The 23,048-nt window shown below is 38.5% G+C and overlaps 1 pseudogene; it reads left to right on the forward strand.

Moving 5' to 3' along the window:
• Positions 1-23,048, forward strand: part of LOC109257995 (eukaryotic translation initiation factor 3 subunit E-like) — a 98,927-nt pseudogene that overhangs the window by 48,545 nt on the left and 27,334 nt on the right.

Consider the following 23,048-nt stretch of genomic DNA (forward strand, 5'->3'; position numbering starts at 1 on the left):
TCAAGAAAAAACAAGCAAACAAACATGGGAAGGTTTCCTCTACTCGTCTTCTTCCCAATACATCTCCAAGTTCTGTGAATTGTTCTTTTAAATGTATGTAGGATCTTTCATTTTCTCATCTCTTCTGTCCATTGCCTGGACTTTTTCAATAGCCTCTACATTGGCCTTCCTTGCTTCAGGACTTCCTACATACCCCCACCAGAATGGTCCTTCTAAATTTACCCCTCAAGATGTCACCTGGACCTTTAAAACCCTCAGTGGCTCTCATCCGCCTGGCAAGAGTGAAGCTCCTTGGCTGGCATCATATGTTCTTCACAATGGGGCTCCTTCTTTTAATCTTCAGCCTCATCATCCTCCATCCAGCTTCACGCCTGTTTGAGTTTGGATAAGTTGCTACCGCTGCGTAGGATGCAATCCTTATAGAAAATTTTGTTGGTCATTTAAGGTCTTCAAACTTCCAGGTCTACAAGTATCATTTATAGTACTGTTCCAAGGGCCCCATACCTTGAGATCCCAAGGACCTGGGTATTTCCGACATAGGTAATGAGCCCTGCACTGGTGATTTTCCACCCAGGCTGCACATTAGAATAACCCAGGGTCTTGAAGAAAGGTGGGGTGGCACTCACAAGATGTTTGGACAATGGTGTGACTTAAATACTTCCTAGGTGACTTCTAATGTTCAGCAAGAAACCACTCAGAACCACTGAACTAGACTTTGAAAACACTGCTTTAAAAACCATGTTCAGAAAACAACTCTTCTGTGAAGAATTCCTTGATCCTTGAGACAGAATACATCACTCCCAAAGAATTGATTCCCTGCTAGAATAAAAGCCATGAAAACAGCCATTCTATATTTGCCTTTGCAAACTCAAACACCTAGCCAAATTCCTATGTAAGTGCCCTCTCTTTCTCTCTCTTTCACACACACAGACACATACTCACAGTTTCTCTGCCTCTCACTCCTCCCCCTTTTCTCTCTCTCTCTCTCTGCCCCCCCCCTCTTTTTTTTTCTTTTGTTCTCTCTTGCTCATGAAAATTGGAGAAAACCCTCTGGAGCTAAAGGTGATATCATATTCTGTGTCAGATGAGCTATGTAGTCATCAGAAACCATCCCAACAAAATCAACCAATCAATAAAAACCATTTTGTTCACTAAGCACCCGGTCTTGTAAAAAAGGAATATAAATGATTAAAAATGAAATTGTCCTTAGAGAGTACAAACATTGTTTTCCTAGCTGAAAAACAATCTTCACACTATGTATTGTACTCTGTCACCTCCTAAATACTACTTTAGCTGTACTTTCAGGCTTCAGCTCTATTTTCCTTTCCTTTGAAGTGTCTGAGTGTGATATTGCATGTATTTATTTGGTAAATAAATTAAAAACATTTATTTATTTCCCTTGTCTGAAAACTTTTTTTTTTGAGAGAAAGAGAGGTGGTGTGTGTGTGCGTGAGCAGAGGAGGGGCAGATGGAGGGGAAGAGAGACTCTTAAGCAGGATCCATGTTCAGCACAGACCCCGATTTGGGGCTCAATCTCACAACCATGAAACCATGACCTGAACCAAAATCAAGAGTGGGATGCTTAACCAACTAAGCCACCCAGGCACCCCTGAAAACTTTCTTAAATCTCAATAGTCTCCTTCTTTTTTTTCCCTTCAGTGTTATTAGATGATAGTCTGACTTTTAGGATTAAAAACTTAACTTTCTTAACAATGCTTGAAACCAAATGTCCCAACCCATGAAGAAATAAAGACATGCTCCTTTTAGCACGTAGGGACCATCATCCCAGCATTTCCTGGATACTATCCTTTGTACCATCACTGCCACTTAACGGACTGGCCTTACTGTTAGCCCACTGGGTGACAGTCCATTGTGTTTATATGGGAGAGCTGATATGTACATGAAAACCCTTATAAAACTTATAAATACATAGAGCAAAACCAAGAAAGAGAGAGCAACACAGGGAGAGATTGGGCAGAAGCAACAACAAAGAACAAAACATAAGAAGTGGTTATAGCCCCAGGGAACATGAAAAGGGGAGAGATTGGCATGAAAGTAGGGGAAACAGATTCAGTATAGAGAAGATTTTGCTTGGGATAAAGATGGCATAAGCCCTAGAAAATACTTCAAGAGACATAAATTATGAAAGGAATATTAGAAAACTGTAAATGCATGTGAATGCTCCTCACATAGATCCATTCATGGGCATGGAAAAAGAAAACGTCGAGATAAGTGTTTTCTAATGCTACTAATTGTTTTCATTAAGCAATTATGTGCTTGCCTGAACTTTGAGCACATGCTGTTATTTATATGAAATGTTTACCACACATACATGGTCCAAAGGAAAGAAAGCTGGTAAAATTGAGTTAAGTCCTCAAATATTCCATTATAATGCTTTCATTCTCTGGAAAGCACAAATGTAGATGGTATTTTTTATTTGTGAAGTGTAAAAATAAATTTTACTTTAAACTCAATACTGTAGTGTGTATTTTTATATTATTATTTACATTTGTTTACTTGTATATTTAGATATTATGTACATTATATATTTTTATATATTTTATTTATATCTTTCTTATATTCATCTTACTCCATATTCTTCCACATTCATATAGAAGAAGTTGGAGAGAATATCCACCTAACCATTACCTAGAGAAAGTTAAGACTGTGTTTATGGGGAGGTTATTATGATTTAATCATGCCAACATGTGCTCTCTGTAGAGAACTGTTTAAAAGTGAATTGGAAATTTCCACAGTCCAAAAGCCAGGGGAGCTGAAACCTTTGTATTTCTATTGGCTTGATCTGGACCTCATTAGCAACTACAGAAATAAGTTTTGTTAAAATGGTCCTGACCTGATAACTCAAGTTTTCCATATTGAAATGGGATTCAATGCTGTATCAGGGAAGCCTAAATATCTGCTAAGTTAGATCATCAAGCACAGGGTGGCCAAGTCCTGACTTGTTTTTTTGTTGTTGTTGTTGTTTTCTGTATATTTCAAGGTTGGCCAGCCAGTTACCTTGCTGGTTTTTCTTACCCTGACTTTTAGATCCCAAACTGGAACCTCAAAAAATGGTAAACCATTATAAAGGTAACACCACAATATTGAGAGGTTGTGCTTACTAAAGAGTTCGTAGAGTAGGTAACTGTCACCTGTTGTTATCTCCAAGTTTCTGAATCTCATTCTCACATTTGGTAGTCCCCTACATGGGAAACTTTTCCAAAATAGAATTTTTTAAATCTACATTTTCCTCCTCTGTGCTAAGTGCATTTTCTACTAATCAGATGCACTTGTATGAGGTTTAATTTGGAACAGATGTGAGGAGAGGGCATCAGGTGTGGAGTGGCAGAGATGGAGATATCTGAGATTTCCAGTGGCCTTGGCAGTTTTCTTGTCATGGAACCAAGCATGGTTCTGGGCTTGGCAATGGAAATGGCTGACTTCAGCAAAAGTACTGTGGTTCTGATGTGGGCAAGGTCAGTTCTACAGTGTGATGATTGGAATAATTACTGTTAGCTGAACCTAGAATCTATTCCCTCAGTGCTTCCAAAAGTTCTGTTATATTTCTAATATTTCTTAATAATCCTCTACAACTTAAAATAACTAGAATAGATTCTATTATCTGCAACCAAGTGTATATGTTAGAATAGAGAATTACAATTTAAAATAATACCTCTAGGGACTCCTGGGTGGTTCAGTCAGTTAAGCATCCAACTCTTGATTTCTGCTCAGGTCATGATCTCACAGTTTGTGAGATTGAGCTCCACACTGGGGCTCTGTGCCGACAGTGTGGAGTCTGCTTAGGATTCTCTCTCTTTCCCCCTCTCTCTCTGTTCCTCTCCACTCATGCTCTCTCTTTCAAAGTAAATAAGTAAACATTAAAATAATAAAATAGTACATTATTAGGACCTACCATTTCATTTTCCAGGAAAAAAGAATATTAGAGACTCCTCCTTTCATGAAGTAACGTTTCTCCAGGGACAAACAATACTGTCTGATTGCTACTGGGCCTCCAGAACAGCATTACATGTTAGAAATAACTGCTAAGATAATTGGACTAGTCACTCTCCCCATGCAGCCTATGCAGCTCTGAAATAATTTTAAATAATGAAATGTTTTAAAGTAAGCTACTTTGTTGCAAATTAGAAAATTGGAAGAAAATGTTAGTAATGTCCCTTGAAAGAGACCAGTTATCACCTAGATTTTCATATTCTTACTTTGTGAAACATTCCCTGTAATTTTCTTCCCTTACTGAATCTCTAAACACTTCTAATGTTCAAAAAATGATTCATAGAGAACTCGAAGAAAGAGCTAACCATCGAGTGATGAGGAAAATGAAAAAGATGGACTGGGTACAAATTTCTGTTTAGAAAAATCTGAACACACTTGGGAGGACCACAAAGATAGAGATTCCAGCTTTCACCATCAGATGAAAAATTTGGTGGGCGTATGCATTGCTTAAAAAAAAATCTCATGGGGCACCTGGGTGGCTCAGTCGGTTAGGCAGCCGACTTCGGCTCAGGTCATGATCTCGCGGTCCGTGAGTTCTAGCCCCGCGTCGGGCTCTGTGCTGACAGCTCAGAGCCTGGAGCCTGCTTCATATTCTGTGTCTCCCTCTCTCTGACCCTCCCCTGTTCATGCTCTGTCTCTCCCTGTCTCAAAAATAAATAAACGTTAAAAAAGAAAACAATCTCATTCATAGAATCCTAAAATTTATAGAAATACGAAACCTACGTGATCTAGTTCAACAACTTAATTGATAGGCAATTGATTCACCTACGTTGTGGAGGAGGGGCTTAAAAAATATATTTATGCATTTCCTCATGCGTATGTGTCTTTGCCACTCATCCAAAACATGTGGGCAAATGCCACTCTCAAGTAAGCCTTCATGCTTCCCACTTTTCTATATCCAGTAGCACACCCCCACATGTGTATGTGTATGTGTGTATATATAACTTTGGGAAATGCATCTTATATTTTTCTTTCTATGACATCACAATACACAATTAGTGGTTTCTAGAGCCATTAAACTTTGCTTCCGGAACAATACACATAAAATCTGTATATTTATACACATATACAAATATAATTGTGGTGGGTGGAATGGCATGAAATAAGACTTAAGGGTCTTTTACTTAGAATTAACCTATATCCGGTGATGATTTATGGGAAATACAAAGACTAGAATGCTATGCAGATGTTCATTGTATGAATAGCAATGTTAAAGTACATATATAGGAATCTGGTCTCTTTCCTCCAGAACAAAAGCCTCGATTCTGGCCTCCTCCTCGATACAAAATTATCTGGGAGAACAGGAAGAAAACTCACAGAAATGCAGCAAAAAGTACATAAACAATCGAAATTCAGCAGCAAGGAAGACATAAAAAGTCCTTAGTGAGTCAGATGTAAAGTTTACAGTCTTGTTTTTTTCTTTAGTCTGCATTTCAATGGTCTTTCTATTTTTGTTAAATGTACGTGAAGGGAAAGAGTCTTATTAGAGGTTTGTTGACTAGCTGCTCACTTTGATATGCCGTACATGGTGCATTGAGACTTTTAGCTGTCAGGTACAGATGGAAAAGGAAGTATTCTTAGATTTGCAGTGACTATTCTCTACAATTCTCACAAACACATATTTTGAACTAGGTATATTTGCTTTCTCTATCAGCTAAATGCTGATCTTTTACCAGAAACAATATAGAATCTCAGAGTCTGTACATATATTGTCTTTGTAGAACAAGATGGTCAATGAAGCAGTCACTGTTAAAACCTCATGAGAACAATTAAATCCCAGCAATTAAGCTGATGACTAAATTTGGCGGTAGAAAAATGTTAATGACATACTTTCTGTAGCCCTTTCTGGAAGGGCAAACTTACTTTCTTCACCCCTCCCCCAACCCAATTCCTTTAATCAAAATGAACAGACAGAAATGATTAAAAATACCTTATGAGTACCTAGAACTAGGACTTGGGAGGATACAGCTAGAAAGAGCTGGAAAATATATTCTCAGAGTGTCAAAGTTTCAAGCTTTTCTTTTTTATGTATACAAATATTTTTAGACAATCAAAATGTATTCATATGAAGATCGTTTTAATAATGAGCCTAGAAAAAACACATTAAACTCCAAGGCTTTTTTGCTAATCCATTTAGGTTAGGTTTTTACAGCATTTTGTATGGGGAAAAGAAATAACTTATTATTTGTGCTCAGTGACCTTGAACTCTAAAAATGAGGGTTGAAAGTGACTAGGAGAGGCAGGAAGCAAAACCCATAATTGAGTCTAAATATAAATGTGGACTTTTGTGTCTGAGTGAACTTCAAAACTGTTTTTGATATGATAGATCTCTTACCTACGTAAGAGTTCATCCAAAATAGTTGTTTTCCTAGTATTGCATAAGGAACAACTAAGGATGTAAATGTATCATCTTTTATTTGTTTATTTAACAAAAATTTGAGTAGATATAATGTGCCAGGTGTTTTGCTAGATCCTGGAACTACAGAACAAATATTCTACCTTCAAGAAACTATTTATTTGAGGAGACAGATGCATATTTTAAAATGTTTATATGAATACTATAATGCAAATGTGCACAGAGTATTCTGAGAACACGAAGAAGAAATACCTCTTTTAGCATGAGGGTCCTAGGCCAAAGGAGGATTTGACTCCTTAACTGTGACTTCAAAAAGGTACTTGGACTAGGCTGGATAGAAGATAGCAAAGGACACTCAGGGTCCTGGGAACAAAAGCATGGATGGAAGACATACTCTAGGGGATTTGTTGGTTGGTCTAAATATATTTCCACAGATGTGGGATTCTATCATTAAATATATATTTGATATTGTAAGTTTGAATTCACTTTGAGAAACATAGGAGCAAACTTCAAATAGATATTGTGATAATAATTATTTGTCGATTCAAAACCACTCTGTGGATGAATTTATTTTTCCTTAGGAACAAGGTATTGAATTCACAGTATTTGCTTCTATCAAGAAGTTCTAGAGACTTTTCTGGACTCTTCCCCAGGCAAATTCTTCTTTTTAATGTACTTTCTACCTGTGATCTACATTTTCTTCTGAAATAGATGAAGCCTATAGGCTTACCACAAAAGCAGGGTTTTCCAGCCTCAGCACTACTGACATTTTAGACTAGATAATTCTTCGTTGGCCTGGAGCTGTCCTGTACATTATAGGATGTTTAGAAGCTTCCCTGGCCTTTACTTATGAGGTGTTCATGGAAGATTCCCACCCTTCCAACAGTTGTGACAATCAAAATATCTCCAGATATTGTAATACATTCTTTCGGGGACAAATCACCACTGGTTGAAAACCACTACACGAACATAAGCACTAACATAAGCACTAACATAAGCTGAATGGGGCTCAAATGTTTGACTTTTAGTAGTAATATAACATTGAAAGATTTTTAGGTGACTTATGTAGGTAGTATTCAGCCACCAAATGCCAAATCACTCACAATAAAAGCCAAAAGTATACTGGACAGACATATATTAGGAAAAGTCCTATGCTGGTGCCAGCATCATAACCCCTGCTAGTGACATTGTCATTCCTTCCCTGAGCACACAACGCAGGTCCAGCTCATCTGTGACCTGTAAGAAAACTGGAATGACTAAATCTTCTTTCCTGAAGTGATGCTACACTCTAACCCATGGTTCTCAACTTCAGGTGCCCTGTGGAAACTTCTGAGATTTATTTTTCATTTTTCAATTTTTTTTAAATTTTTATTTAAATTCTAGTTAGTTACCATGTAGTGTAATATTGGTTTCAGGAGTGGAATTTAGTGATTCATCACTTACATATAACACCCAGTGCTCAACACAAGTGCCCTCCTTAATGCCCATCACGCCTTTAGCCCATTTCCCATTCACCTCCCCTCCAGCAACCCTCAGTTTGTTGTCTATAGTTAGGAGTCTCCTATGGTTTGCTTCCTTCTCTTTTTTTCGCCATCCCTATGTTCCTCCTTTTTGCTTCTTAAATTCCAGATGTAAGTGATATCATATGATATTCACCTTTCTCTGACTTATTTCACTTAGCATAAAACACTCTAGTTCCATTAATGTCATAGAAAATGGCAAGATTTTATTCTTTTTGATGGATGAGTAATATTCCATTGTGTGCATGCGTGTGTGTGTGTGTGTGTGTGTGTGTGTGTATCGCTTCTTCATCCATTCATCGGTTGATGGATATTTTGCCTCTTTCCATAGTTTGGCTATTGTTGATAATATTGCTATAACATTGGGATGCATGTATCCTTTCAAATCAGTATTTTTCATCCTTTGGGTAAATGCCTGGTAGTGCAATTGCTGGGTCACGGGATATTTCTATTTTTAACTTTTTTGAGGAAACTCCATACTGTTTTTCAGAGTGGCTGCACCAGTTTGCATTCCCACCAACAGTCCTCAAGCATTCCCGTATTGTTTGTTTGTTTAGTATTTGTTTTTAGTTTTTTTGAGAGAGTAGGGGAAGAGCAGAGAGAGGGGAACAGAGGATCCGAAGAAGGCTTTGCACTGACAGCAGCAAGTCTGATGCAAGGTTTGAGCTCAAACTGAAATTATGACCTGAGCCGATGTCTGACGCTTAACCCACTGAGCCACCCAGGTGCCCTAACAGGGTTCCCCTTTTGGAGGAGATTTAAGGAATAGTGAAACTTTGATTACTCCGCAACGTTCTGATTTAATTTAAACAATACTGATATACCAGTTACACCCAGAGGTTTGATTTAATTGGATTTAATTGGCGTGAGGTGAGGCCTAGGTATTGGAAGTTTTAAAAGTTCCCATGAGATTTTAATCTGTTGCCAAGGTTGAGAAGCACTGCTCCCTTTACCTTACCTTGGGCTACGAATCACCCTTTTTTTTTCTTTTTAATCTCCATTTTGTTTAGGGATATTGAGAGGCAGTTAACTCTTACTTCAGTTATACATATATATAATTATATATCATTAGTTTTTATAAAGGTCATAAATTTAGTGTCTACTTTAAAGCTAGGAATTTAGTTTTTAGAACTGGGAATTGAGTCTTTAACCCACTCTTTCCCAAACTTGTCTGCACATCAGAATCAGCTGATTTTTGTATTTTTCAGGCTCAGGCCACATCCCAATTAATTCTCAGTCTCTGGGGGTGCTTCATTGCATCAGTTATTGGTGAAGTTTACCAAGTGAGCCCAGCGAGCAGATGTATTTGGAAACCACTGCTTTAACCAGATCTGGAAAGGGATCTAATTGTTTGAGCCCAGTAGATATAGATCATTGGTTCTCCTCTGTAGCTGAGAATCACCTGGGGAGCTTTTAAAACTCCTGAAACCCAAACTGCACCCCAAGTCTATTAAGTCAGAATTGCCTGGGGGAGCGGCCAGTCACCAGCAGCTCTTAACATTCCTTAGATGATTCCAATAAGTAGTCAAGCCATGGGTCTCAGACTCTAGCATGCCTCAGAATCACCTGCAGGGTTCAGTAAAACAGATTTCTGGGTTCCATACCCAAACCTTCTAATTCAGTAGGTCTACATTGAGGCTCAAGACTTTGCATTTCTAGCAAGTTCTCAGTTGCTACTATTGTTGCTGGTCCAGGGACCACACTTTGAAATCTAAATCACTGGCTTGGAAAATCAGGTTAATACGGGCCCCTGGGTGGCTCAGTTGGTTAAGCGTCCGACCTCGGCTCAGGTCATGATCTTACCAATGTGAGTTCGAGCCCCATGTGGGGCTCTGTGCTATCAGTTCAGCACCTGGAGCCTGCTTCAGATTCTGTGTCTCCCTCCCTCTCAGCCCCTCCCCTGCTCACACTTTGTCCCTCTCTCTCTCTCAAAAATAAATAAACATTAAAAAAAAAAGAAAATCAACTTAATAAATGAAAGATGGAAAGTGACACATGGAAAATTAAGTCTAACTTCCAGGAATTTCTCCAGTGCTGCCTATTTTACTGATTTTTGAATTCTATTATTTAAAATTTCCATGAGAAGGACCACCTGACTGGCTCAGGAGGAAGAGCATGCGATGCTTCATCTTGGGGTGGTGAGTTCCAGCCCCAGGTAGGGTATACAGAGTACCTAAAAATAAATAAATAAAATCTCCATTATAACTATTTTAATATTTTCTTTTTCTTATATTAATTCTCTTCCACTTGAATTAGTTTTCCCTTTTTATATCTTGATGCTTCTTCTTCTTCTTCTTCTTCTTCTTTCTTCTTTACATTTCATTAACCCAAATCAGGGTATCTACGCAACGGCAATAAATACAATGTCTGATGAAGGAACGATGATTGCAGAAGTTGAGGGTCCACAGAGGGAGAAATGAGCACCTGCAGCAGAGCAGGGTCTGCTTTAAGGTATGCAGATTGTCCAGCAAGTGCTAAAGTACTTATCCCTCACAGAAGGTTTAAGCTGTATGGAATCCTTGCCCCATTTCTCTGGCCCCAGGACTCATTTGGGAATCTCAGGTATCTGCCCTCCTACTTTAGACAGTAATATGTATAGCTTTAGGCAGATGATGAATGTTTGAGTCAACCACTCAGAAAGCTCTGGAGGAAGTTGCTGAGTTTGCCATTCTATAGCCCAATCATTTTCTTGTTTCTATAACAGTCTATGTGACGCTATTCTTCTCTCTCCATACCTTCCCCCATATCCACCCCCACAAACACCAAAAATAAAAGAAAAAAAACTTACTTAGAAACAAATTAGGGAATTAGAGAAAGATCAAACAAACTGTACAGTAGAAGTAATCAAACAAATTGTGCAGAAGTAAACTTCACAATTAAAAAACAACAGCAAAATAACCAGAGAGAAAATCAACTCGTGAGCAACATCTTACACCAATTGGATCTAACAGACATAGAGAGAAAACTCTACCCACCAACAGCAAAATATACACTCTTCTCAAGTATACAGGGGACATTCTCCAGGGCAGAGTGCATTTTATGCTACAAAACAAGTCTTAGTAAATTTAATAAAATTGAAATCACACTACGCATCTTTTCTGATCAAAATGGAACACGACTAAAAATCAATAGAAGGAAAACTGGAAAATCTACAAATATGTGGAAATGAAATAAGACATTTTGAAACAACCAATGAGTCAAAAAAGAAATCACAAGAGAACTTAGAAAATATTTTGACACAAATGAAAATAAAAATATGACATTCCAAACTATGGGATGCAGTGAAAACAGTGCTAAAATAGCAATATATAGTTGTTATTGCTTACAATAAAAAAGAAAGATTTCAAATCAAGAGCCTAATTTTATAACTTAAAGAACTAGAAAAAAAAGAACTAAACCCAAAAAAAGATCAGGAATAAGAGGAAGATGTATGCTTTTGTCACTTCTATTCAACATAATGCTGGAAGTCCTATCTAGAGCAATTAGGCAAGAAAAAAAAAGCATCCAAATCAAAAAAAGAAAATAATATCTCTATTCAAGACAAAATGATGTCATGGGTAGAAAACCCTATAAAGATCCCACAGAAATACACATTAGAACTAATAATAAATGAATTTGGCAAAGTTGCAGGATACAAAATCAATACACAATATTCAGTTGTGTTTCTATATGTTAACAATGAATGATTCAAAGAGGAAATTTAAAAAACAAGTTTACTTACAATAGCGTAAGAAAGAAGAAATATTTAGGAAAAAACTTAATCATGGAGGTAAGAGACTTGTACACTGAAGACTGAAGGAAATTAAGAAATGCTGCTTAAGGAAATTACAGAAAACAATGAAATGGAAAGACAGCCCCTGAAAGATTTAGTAATGTTATGATGTCAATACCACTCAAAGTGATCTACGGTTTTAATGCAATCCCTATCAAAATCTCAATAACATTTTTGAAGAAACAGAAAAATCCATCTTAAAATTCATGTGGATTCTCAAGAGACACCGAATAGCCAAGAAAATCTTGAAAAAGAGGTACAAAGTTGTAGATCTTATACTTCCTGATTTCAAGACTTATTACAAAGCTACAATAATCAAAACAGTATGATACTGGCATAATGACAGACGTAAAGGCCAATAAAATAGAACAGAGATTCCAAAAATAAACCCTCACGTTTATGGTTAAATGATTTTCCACAAGGGTGCCACTGAGAGAAAGAACAGTCTCTTCAACAAATGGCATCAGGAAGACTGGATATCCTCATGCAAAAGAATGAAGCCAGATTGTGAGCTCACATCATATACAAAAATTAGCTCAAACCAGATCAAAGACTTAAATGGAAGACCTAAAACTATAAAACTCCTAGAATAACACAGAAAAAAGCCTTCATTACATTGGATTGGCAAGTATTTTTTTTTTAATATGACATCAAAGCACAGGCAAGAACAACAACAACAAAAAAATAGACTAATGGAACCACATCAAACATAAAAACTTCTGCATATAAAAGAACCCAATCAGTGTAAAGGCAACCTACATAATAGGACAAAATGTTTGCAAGTCATGTATCTACTAAGGGCCAATATCCATACCATACAAAGAACTTCGAAAACTCAACAATAGCAACAAATAACCCAATGAGAAAATGTACAAAGAACTTGAATAGACGTTTCTCCAAAGAGATACACAAGTGGCCAACAAGCAAAGGAAAAGATACACAACATCACTGATCATTAGAAAAATGCAAATCAGAGCTAGAACAAAATATTACCTCACACCTGTGAGAATGGCTACTGGTAAAACAAAAACAAAACAAAATAACAAATGAATAACAAGTGTTGATGAGGATGGGGAGAAATCGGAAATCTTGGCACACTGTTGGTGGGAATGGAAAATGGTGTAGTCACTATGAAAAACAGTATGATGGTCCCTCAAAAAGTTAAAATTAGAACTATTGTATGATTTAACACTTCCACTTATGTGCATATACCCATAAGAATTGAGAGCAGAATCTTGAAGAGATATTTGCACACCTAGGTTCCTAGCAGCACTATTTACAATAGCCAAGAGATGAAAACACTCCAAGTATCCATCCACAGATGAGTGCATAAACAAAATGTGTTATATGCACAAAATGAAGTGTTATTCAGCTTTAAAAAAGAAAATAATACTAGCAGAGGACATTTGGACATGAACTACAACAACAGCTCTTTTGAAGGGTCTTTAGCCTGACAACCTATGGATGTAAACCACAGCATTGACTTTTCCCTGGGGCTTTTAGCTTGCCATTCCTGTGGATTTTGGACTTCCAGACTCTATAACTGTATGAGATAATCCCTTAAAATCTCTATCTCTATCACTATCTCATCTCTATCTCTATCTCTATCTCTATCTCTATCTCTATCTCTATCTCTATATCATCTCTCTCTCTCTATCTCTCTCTCTATCTCTCTCTCTCTATGTGTGTGTGTATGTGTATATATACATATGTATATACACATATATATGTATAATCTCCTATTGATTCTGTTTCTCTGGAGAACTCTAATATAGAACTCTGAGCAATAAATGGATAAAATTTGAGGACATTATGCTAAGCAAAATAAGCTAGTCACAAAAAGACAAAGATAAATACCATATGACTCCATTTATATGAAGTATTCAGAATATTCAAATTCATATAAACATAAAAATGAATGGTGGTTGCTAGGGCCTGGGAGGACTGGGAAATGGGCAGTTGTCTAATGGGTGTAGCATTTCATTTATGCAAAATGACAAAGTTCCAGAGATTGGTTGCACAACAATGTGAATACACGTGGCACCAGTGAACTGTACTCTTAGAAGGGTTAAGATTGTTTTGTTTTGTTTTGTTTTGTTTTGTTTTTTACCACAATTAAAACAAAATGAAGCAAAACAGAAAACAATGACAAGCTATCAATACCTGCCTGGTTCTACTGGATCTGAAATAAACTACAGAGTTAAAATTGGGAAACATCTGCAATGGTTTCAATGACAAAGAGAAGACACATGAGTTGGAATGCACACCCAAACTGAAATTGAATCAACAATTTCCAGCTGGCATTACAAATTGTAACAAATCAACAAGTAGACAAAAGGCCAAACAAATGAGATATTTTCCTATATATAGCATGCAAGGATGCATGAGGTACAAGGGCAAGGACACACGCCTCTATTCCACTCTCAGTGGCAAGTTCCTTATGGGATCTTAAATCCATTTAAGTCAACACAGGATATGTGGGAAAACTGAAGCTATTCAGAAAGGAACATCTTAAGAACTGAAAATATGTATTATAGGAATGTTATTTGAATGTGGAGGTTAGGTGTTTTACATATAAAAGTTAAGGGAATCCAGATTTCTTGATGTGTAAACTAGAGTGGAAGAAAAAAGTTACTAAGTTATTATTATAAGGAGGAGGTTTTCCAACAGTTCTGTCTCCTTAGCACACTGAACTGAAGGATATGGACATCAGTTCAGTAAAAATTTTCCTGGGAGCAAGACCAGCTAAACACTGACAAAGAGAATGGTAGGCTATCGGTATTGGCCGTGTAACAAAGAAGTCTGTACCCGAACTTAGGCGCTTAAAACAACACACACCCACTATTCATTATTTTACCATTTCTGTGGGTCTGAGCACGGTTTAGCTGGGTAATTTGCTCAGGGTCTCACAAAATTTACATCAGAGTATTGACGGGAGGTATAATCTCGTGTTATCCCAGAGTCCTCTTCCAAGCTCACTGGTTGTAGGCAGAATTCAGTTTCTTGGGGCCCCTGGGTGGCTCAGTCGGTTAAGCGTCCGACTTCGGCTCAGGTCATGATCTCACAGCTCGTGGGTTCGAGCCCCGCGTCGGGCTCTGTGCTGACAGCTCAGAGCCTGGAGCCTGCTTGGGATCCTGTCTCTCTCTGTCTCTGCCTCTCCCTTACTCACGTTCTGTCTCTGTCTCTCAAAAATAAATAAATGTAAAACAAAACAATTAAAAAACAAAAGAATTCAGTTTCTTGCAGCTGTGTGGACTGAAGCTCCCTTCTCTGGCACATGGCCCTTTCCACGCCATTGGCACTTGCTTCTTCAAGGCAAACAGGAGAGAGTCTGTTGCTGCTCCTTGTGTCTTGCCTTTAGACTTTTTTTGAAATGGCTCACCTGATTAATTCAGCCCACACAGGATAATTCCTTTTTTGATTAATTCAAAATCAACTAATTAAGAACTAATCACATCTGTAAAATTACTTCACTTTTGTCATTTAATATAATAGAATCATGGGATTAATACCCCATGATATTCGCAAGTCCCACCCACACTAATAGGGAAAGGACTATATTATGCATGTGAAAGGCCAGGACTCTTTGAGGCCATCTTGGAATCCTGCCTACTACACAATCTCAATTTTTGCATATCTGACTCCAAACTATATCACTTTCTATTTAATTGCTGAATCTCACCCTAACTATGGAGTAGATAGAAGTCCCATTTGTTCCTATCAAAAATGCTTGCAGAACATTTTCCCAAGAAGAAAACTTGTGGATGGGCCAGCCCAGCATAGAGGTAGAATAGTCAGCCTATATGTGGTTGAAGGGGTGCCATATGACCGTGCCTGCCTAAAAGTGTCTTTCCAGGCTTGCAATAAAACCTGACATCACCTTCAGTAGAGCCACTCTGTGGGATTCATCCTCCAGAAATATCCCCAGTTAAAAGTCAAGAGGTAAATGAGTTGGCAGGGATTGGTCTGAGGGTGGGGGGATTCAAATTTAATGTTGATGACACTCTTATAGGAACACCTCAGTGTTCAACTGAGATAGGAGTAATCTCCATACTTCAGGATTGACATTACAAGCATCCACATACGTGTCTCTTAACATAATATCCATTAAATAATCACACTTAAATCCTTTGTTGACTTCAAAACCAAAATGTCACAACAATCCCCCCTTTGCTTAATGATCTACAGAACGGTTGGGTTATTTTCCTTGAGGTTATTCCCATATTTCGTAGTTGCCAAGCAGATTGAAGTGATAGGAATTGCACCATTCCCTTTAGGAGACTATTTTTTTTTGTTGTTTCAAATACATCAGTGGAGTTATGTTACATTTTCTTTTCCCCAGGGGAAATTCCTTGACTTTGCATAATAAATAAGGTGCCTTTATTAACAAACCCCAGAACTTCATCATTTATTATATTGCTTTAACTTAGCTACATTCTTTTTCCCCTTCTACTAAAGAACACTGTAGGTATTGACTAAAACATGACATTTATTCATTTTGCATGCTTCCCTGTTTGTATGTCAGTGGAACATAGCATGATCCAGAGCACGCATGACGTTCTCTTCAGGAAAGAAAAGGCACATGTTTATATAAACTGTGGCTTACAAGATGTGTAACAAGTTCTGATAAAATGTTGATTCAATGTCCTAGCTGATTGTGCACATGTCATACATGCTATTTAAGGAAAGTGACCACACTGTATAGATTTTTTTTCTTAGTGTCTGTTAAAGCAATAACACAGGAAGCATGTTATTATAACCTACAGGGATCATAAATACTAACCCTATAGCGTTTTTATTACCAACTTATATCAGAGGCAATCTGGCACTCTTTACACATAAGATCCTCCCATTAGTAAGCAGTCTTATATTACAGACATAAAATATTTGTAAGCATTTTTGACTTGGCCAAACTACTGCAGCTGTGTCACATTTGTTTTTCCTTATTTTAATATGAGCTTATTTAGATGAAATTGGAATTGCCTTCTTCTCCTGTAGATGACAGATCTGGTTTAGTGCCAGGCCACTTAGTGAGGTCTATCAAACAACGCTCTATTATGTACAGTGGCATAATTTGAAAATCACAAGACCACTAACTCGTAACACATGTGAGTGTACTCCGTTGTTTCAAAGTCTAGCTTTTTACAGATGATTTTATATTCCATTTTAGAATGCTCTTTATTGTCTCTCCTGCAGATAGTTCATCTGATCATCTCTGAACTATTTCAACATTTGTTTTTACATTTTTAATGGAATACACAGCTATATATCATAACTAAACAAACACAGCAAAACGACAAGTCAAAACAAATTTTCGTTCACTTTTGTGTTGCATCAACTTGCACTTGGGAAATCTATGAACTGGATCGGAGAATGAGATTTTCCTAATTGTGACTTCCTCTCATTCCCCTATCACTGACTCCCCTACCCAATGCTGGGCTCTACTGCTCTCATTCAGGGGCTTCTCTAACATCCTAGGAAGTTGGTGGTTCCTGTCACCCAACGTATTTCCAGTAGTATCAAGCGGTAGCAAAGTAAGTACCCTTTCTCGATCTCCTCTCAAAAACTGAGAGAGTGAGACTCTAATCCTCAAGTTACATACTCCAAGGTTAGTGAGCAACAGAGGTTTTAAGCAATGCTTGTTTTTCAGGATTAATATGAAAGCCTCCTCCATCTAGTGGGCACAGACACTTTCTCAACTCTGAATAATTTCATAACAACTTCTCTGAACATCTGTTTACAACAGGAGACATTCTCACTATCCTGAAGACCCCCATGGGGGAAAAATTCTGCTCTCTACATTGTTTTGCTTTGCACTTTAATCTCTGCTTGACTGGTCTGGATTTTATCTGTTGGCTCAGCTCTCATCTGACCTTGATCCTAAATACTATGTAGCTCCAAATTTATGTGATGAGTTACATATTCGTATCTGTTTAGTTCTTTTCTCAATTTTATGAGCAATCACTAACCTCTATATTAACGGGTTTAGACTGTTCTATTAGTGGTTTTAGACTACAAAATCTTTTAGGGCTGGAACTATAATGATAACTAAACAATGAAGCAGTATCAGAGCGCCCTGTTGGGTACCATCCAGGTTAGTAAATACTCAAAAACTAATTATCAGTGAATTATGGCAGTAATGATTTAGTGCATCAGAGAAATCCCATAAGGTACCCCAATGAGAAAAAGCTACACCCAAAGTGTAGCTAAGTTGGTAATAGAATAATAATAGTATATTGCCCCTATAAGTTTCTGGCAAAGGGGACAAGCCGAACGTAACTAAAACAAGGGAATGAAAAAGTGAAAAAGAGCATGGCCAAAAGTCCCTAAGAGCAATGTTTTTATAATTATCACCTGTTGAAAAAAATTTAATGCAAGTTCAGCTTCAGATATACCTGTAAAAGTGTGGTAAATTTTCGTTGAGGATCAGGAAACTAGACAAAAAAAAATCATGTTTGTTACGCAAAGTGTGATTTTATTATTTGAGTTTTAGTTTCAGCAGAAAACATTATTGAAAAGGATGCAAAAAAGCACAGAACAATTGTTTTGACTGAATTTAACATTATCAGCCATTTTCCTTTTTCCTTCCCTTAATTACCTGGTTTGTTGACATATTTAGCAAGTTGGTTGGATAATCAGCATCACAAAATTCTGTAATTAAATCACAAATAGCTAGTGACCGGTTCTGTTGCCACAAAAACATTGTAAAGAGTGGTTTGCATGGGCTCAGAAAAAAGGCTTTCTTGCCATTTTGCTATTAGGAAACAAAAAACCCGGCAAAGGATAGAATTTCACATTCATATGATAATCAAAAATAGTGTTCTCAAGGTCCATGTAAAGAAACATGGAACCAGATTCCTTATTTTTCAGACACGTGTGGGAATTCGCAACCAATCAAACTTTCTTCTTTCCTCTTCCAACAAACACAACTGAAGTGCGAACTTTTAGGGATAAAGAGATAAAATAACGTAAACACTTTTGTTTTCTTCATTACCCAATCAAAATTCCCAGACTGTACCTTTCATTAATTCTATGTTATTCTTCTAAACCTCAGTTTTTTCAAAAAATAATAATAAAGACAAAACATTTTTTAGAACAACATATACTAAGTTTTCAGTTGGGGGATTTTTTTTTTTTTTTTTTTTTTGATGACTTCTGAAAGCCTTTTGACGTGGACTCCAAAAAAGGCATATATATATATATATATATATATATCCTTAGAAATGCGTTTTAAAACAGTAAAACCCTGAGAATTGCAGAACTGGATATTCTCAGCTGCCGCTGTGAGAAAAATCGCGGTAGAGGGATGAAGCCTGAAAGTAAAATTTTAGCTGCTTGGATAACGAGGAGATTCAGCTTCAGAAGCGGATCAGCTGGCCAAATGGTAAACAGGCCCTCTCGGAGCAGGGTAGCTTGAAGCCAGTGGAGTTATTTGCGAGATGGGGAGCGAGGCCCACGTGACGCGCGCACGGATGGCGCGCACATGGCCCCTTCCCCCACTGGGCCTGTCCAGTCGGCTCCGCCAAGTGTGGACTCGTGATTCAAACTGACAAGAACCTTGCTCCCTCCCTGATCCAGAAAGAAAGAGCCTTGTCAAGTCGAATATCCTGCTTGCTACACAGGAGCCGTGGTGCCAGGAACAATGGGGGGAACTCAAAATGGGCCCTGGATCAGCCAGAGGCCTCGGGCCCTGGCGTGGCTGCTCCCAGGGCAGCGAGAAGTGTAACTGAAGCTTAAATGGCATTGCGTTCTTTTTTGGAGGAAATGCTGGTTCGTTTTTGTTGTTTTGTTTGCTTTGCTTTTCTGTTATTTGCTTACTTCTGAACTTTGAAGGCCAGCTTGGAAAGTAAAATACACATGTTTTGTTAAGGAAAACAAATGAATACTCAACAGACACTTACCCAAAAAACAAATTCTGTTCAACCGAATAATAAACACATTAAACTCCCCTTATGCCAGATGAAAGAGTCATTGGGGGTGCGGGTGTAAAGATGAAGAAAACCTTTGGTTTCCAGGGGACTGACACAGGCTGTAGGGGGTGACACTGTACATTTACAAGATACAGGAACATCACAGAATTTAACGGTTGAAGGTCTGCTTTTGATTTTTTTTTATTTCCCCTCTGCTTGCTCTGTGATCTTTGGCCAGTCATTTGACTTCTGCGCCCTATTTTTCTACCTGTGAAATATTTATGAATAACTAACTCACAGAAGTATGAGAATTAAATAATATAATATGTAAAAAAAAAATGCATTTTGAATGCATGAAGTGCTCTACAAAAAGTTAGTTATAATTTGGCCGGAGGCAGGCAGGCAGGACCCGTGGTTTCTAGCTCACATTCCTGACTTGATCTTGCTCTGTATTTTCAGAGACAAGGTAAGGTCCCTTTCAGAGCTCAGATTCTATCTTCCAGCAGAATATATTTCAAGAAAGAATTAAGTATAATAGATAAGAGGAAGTGCCAAAAATAAATAAATAAAGCCCTGAGGAATAAAGGACCATATCCAACTGGGGTAATAGCAGAAGGCTTCTCAATTAGAGCTAACACATAACCTGATGGAAATGGCAGATTCCCACAATGGGCTGCTTTATGCTGGTATAAATGCCCCCAAACCAGTGATCACTGTTTCCTAGGATTGCCATTCACAACTCCAATCTACTGTGTGTGAGCGTTTCAAAGAGATTGGTCATTAACAAGTGAGGAAGCAGGATGCAATGCACTGGCACCTACAGTTGGCTTTGCAGTTCCATCTTTTATCCGGAACAATAGAGGAAGGACATCTGTGCTTGGAGGCTGTCCTCCCCACCAAACATAATGATGTCTTCCCGTTGTTTAAAGGGAGAATATCTTCAAAATGAGAACGATTTCTGGGAAAATAAGTTTTCTGTAAGGTAGTGAGGAAAGGGTAAAAGAGAAGACGGTTGCCAGGTGAAACGCAGTTGTTACAACCCAGAAGGCTGATGTTGACGTTTGTGAAGGAAGGGCTAGGTCTGTAGCCCTGCAGCATCAGAAATATCTTGAATACTCATTAGAAACAAATTTCCTGGGGGTGTGGGAGGGGTGGTGGGAGAAGATGGTTCAGTTGGTTAAGCGTCTGACTCTTGGTTTCGGCTCAGGTCATGATCTCTCAGTTTGTGAGTTCGAGCCCTACATCAGGCTCTCTGCAGTCAGCTCTCTCTCTCTCTCTCTCTCTCTCTCCCTCCCCAAAATAAGTAAACATTAAAAAAATTTTTTTAGACACAAACCTCCTGAAGCAATAACTCTGATTAGAGTTTAGAGCTTGGAACTCTGCATTTAAAAAGAAACCCACACCAAGAGTGAGATGTATGAAGTTTCTGTCCCAGACAAAATTTTTATGTGGTTATTTAAGAATTTGTATCAGCGGGGCACCTGGGTGGCTCGGTCAGTTAAGCATCTGACTCTTCTTTTTGACTCAGATCATGTTCTCACAGTTTGTGAGTTCAAGTCCCACATCGGTCTCTGTGCTGGCAGTGGGGAGCCTGCTTGGGACTTTCACCCTCCCTCTCTCTCTCTCTCCCCCCCCACCTCTGCCCCTCCCTCACTCATGTTGTCTCTGACTCTCTGAAAATAAATTTAAAAATTTTTTTAATTAAAAAAAAAGGATTTTTATCAGCATCTGATATTCTCATGATTCAACCTACAGACCACTTGCTTCTCGTGAGAGAGTCGCTGAATATACACGTACCAGGGACCCATAAGTGTTAGCAAGTCCCAGCAATGAGGAAACCTCCTTTCCCTCCGTTTAGGCTAAATCCTATAGGACCCCAACTGTGACATTTAGCACCTTTCACTGCATTGATCTATCAATGTGTTTCTCTCCTCACCCTTGACTCAAAGATCCTCAAAGGTAAAAATGATTTTCTACAATTTTTTAAAAAATTTTATTTATTTTGAGAGAGAGGGAGCACAAGCAGGGGAGGGTCAGAGAAAAAGAGAGACAGAATCCCAAGCAGGCTCCGCAGCATCAGTGCTGAGCCCCATGCAGGGCTCAAACTCAGAAACTGCGAGATCATGACCCCAACCGAGATCAAGAGTCCCCCGCTTAACCGACAGAGCCACCCGGGCGCCCCACGATCTTCTTCATTTTTAAATCTAAGGTCCTCATACAGTGTCTGGCAAATTTCAGATGCTCAATAAATGTTCATTGACTAGAACTAAAACTTGGGCGCCAAAGAAACTTGCCTCAGCCGTGAACGTTAGCGGAGAGCCAACCCCAGAGAAGCCGCTGCAGTTGGCAGCTGTGGAGCGATCGACGAGACATGACAAATGGTTGGTTTGGCAGGAGTGTGCAGTTGAGGCTGGAAACAAAACAGGGCAGTCCCACAAAGGAATGCACCGTCTGTATCTATTATAAACTCTAGTTCAAAGGAAAACACAGAGGAACCGAAGAAAAACAACTTCAAAGCGTCAAGCATTCGGCAATATTTATTAAGTAACCACTATGTGCCAGGTAGTCTGCCAGATTCTGGGGATGCAGCAGAAAGCAGAAAAGATGTGCCTGCCCTTACAGAGCTAATGGTCACACACATATCAAGGTGCTATGGGGGAAATGTAGAAGGGGCTATGAGGATGTGTACTAGGAAGGCCCGAGTGTGTGTGCCTCTGTGTATAGCTATGGCTGTTAAGATAAGGGCTGAGGGGCTGGTGGGGAAGATTTGTCTGAGAAAATAAGATACAACCAGAACTCCGAAAGGATAGGTAGGCCGTTATCGAGAGACAAACAATCTAGGCAGATAAAATTATATGTATAACATCTCTGAAGAGCTTCTCTCATCAGAGGAAATTTTAAATATTTTAGGTAAGTCATTAGAACAACAATTCTTTTTTTTTTTTAATTTTTTTTAACGTTTATTTATTTTTGAGACAGAGAGAGACAGAGCATGAACTGGGGAGGGTCAGAGAGAGGGAGACACAGAATCCGAAACAGGCTCCAGGCTCTGAGCCGTCAGCACAGAGCCCGACGCGGGGCTTGAACTCACGGACCGCGAGATCATGACCTGAGCCGAAGTCGGCCGCTTAACTGACTGAGCCACCCAGGCGCCCCAGAACAACAATTCTTAATGTTTAAAGAATTTTAGGTAAGTCATCAGAACAATGATTTTTAATGCTTATTGGTTCCAAGGCAGTCACCATTATTTCCTGTGGCTGGCTGTTGCAAAATCTGCCTATCCTAGCTACCAGAAAACCAGAAGCTGCGGGGTAGACTTCCATCCTTAGGCTGCTCCCTAAGTTGTTCTGTAATGGTGACAACTTTCTTTTTTTATGTTTATTTATTTTTGAGAAAGAGAGAGAGAGAACGAGTGTGAGCAGAGAAGGGGCAGAGAGAGAGGGACACATAGAATCTGAAGCAGGCTCCAGACTTTGAGC

This window comes from Panthera pardus, unplaced genomic scaffold (assembly GCF_024362965.1).
Source record: "Panthera pardus isolate Hobbes unplaced genomic scaffold, ASM2436296v1 HiC_scaffold_16, whole genome shotgun sequence".
Lineage (NCBI taxonomy): Eukaryota > Metazoa > Chordata > Mammalia > Carnivora > Felidae > Panthera > Panthera pardus.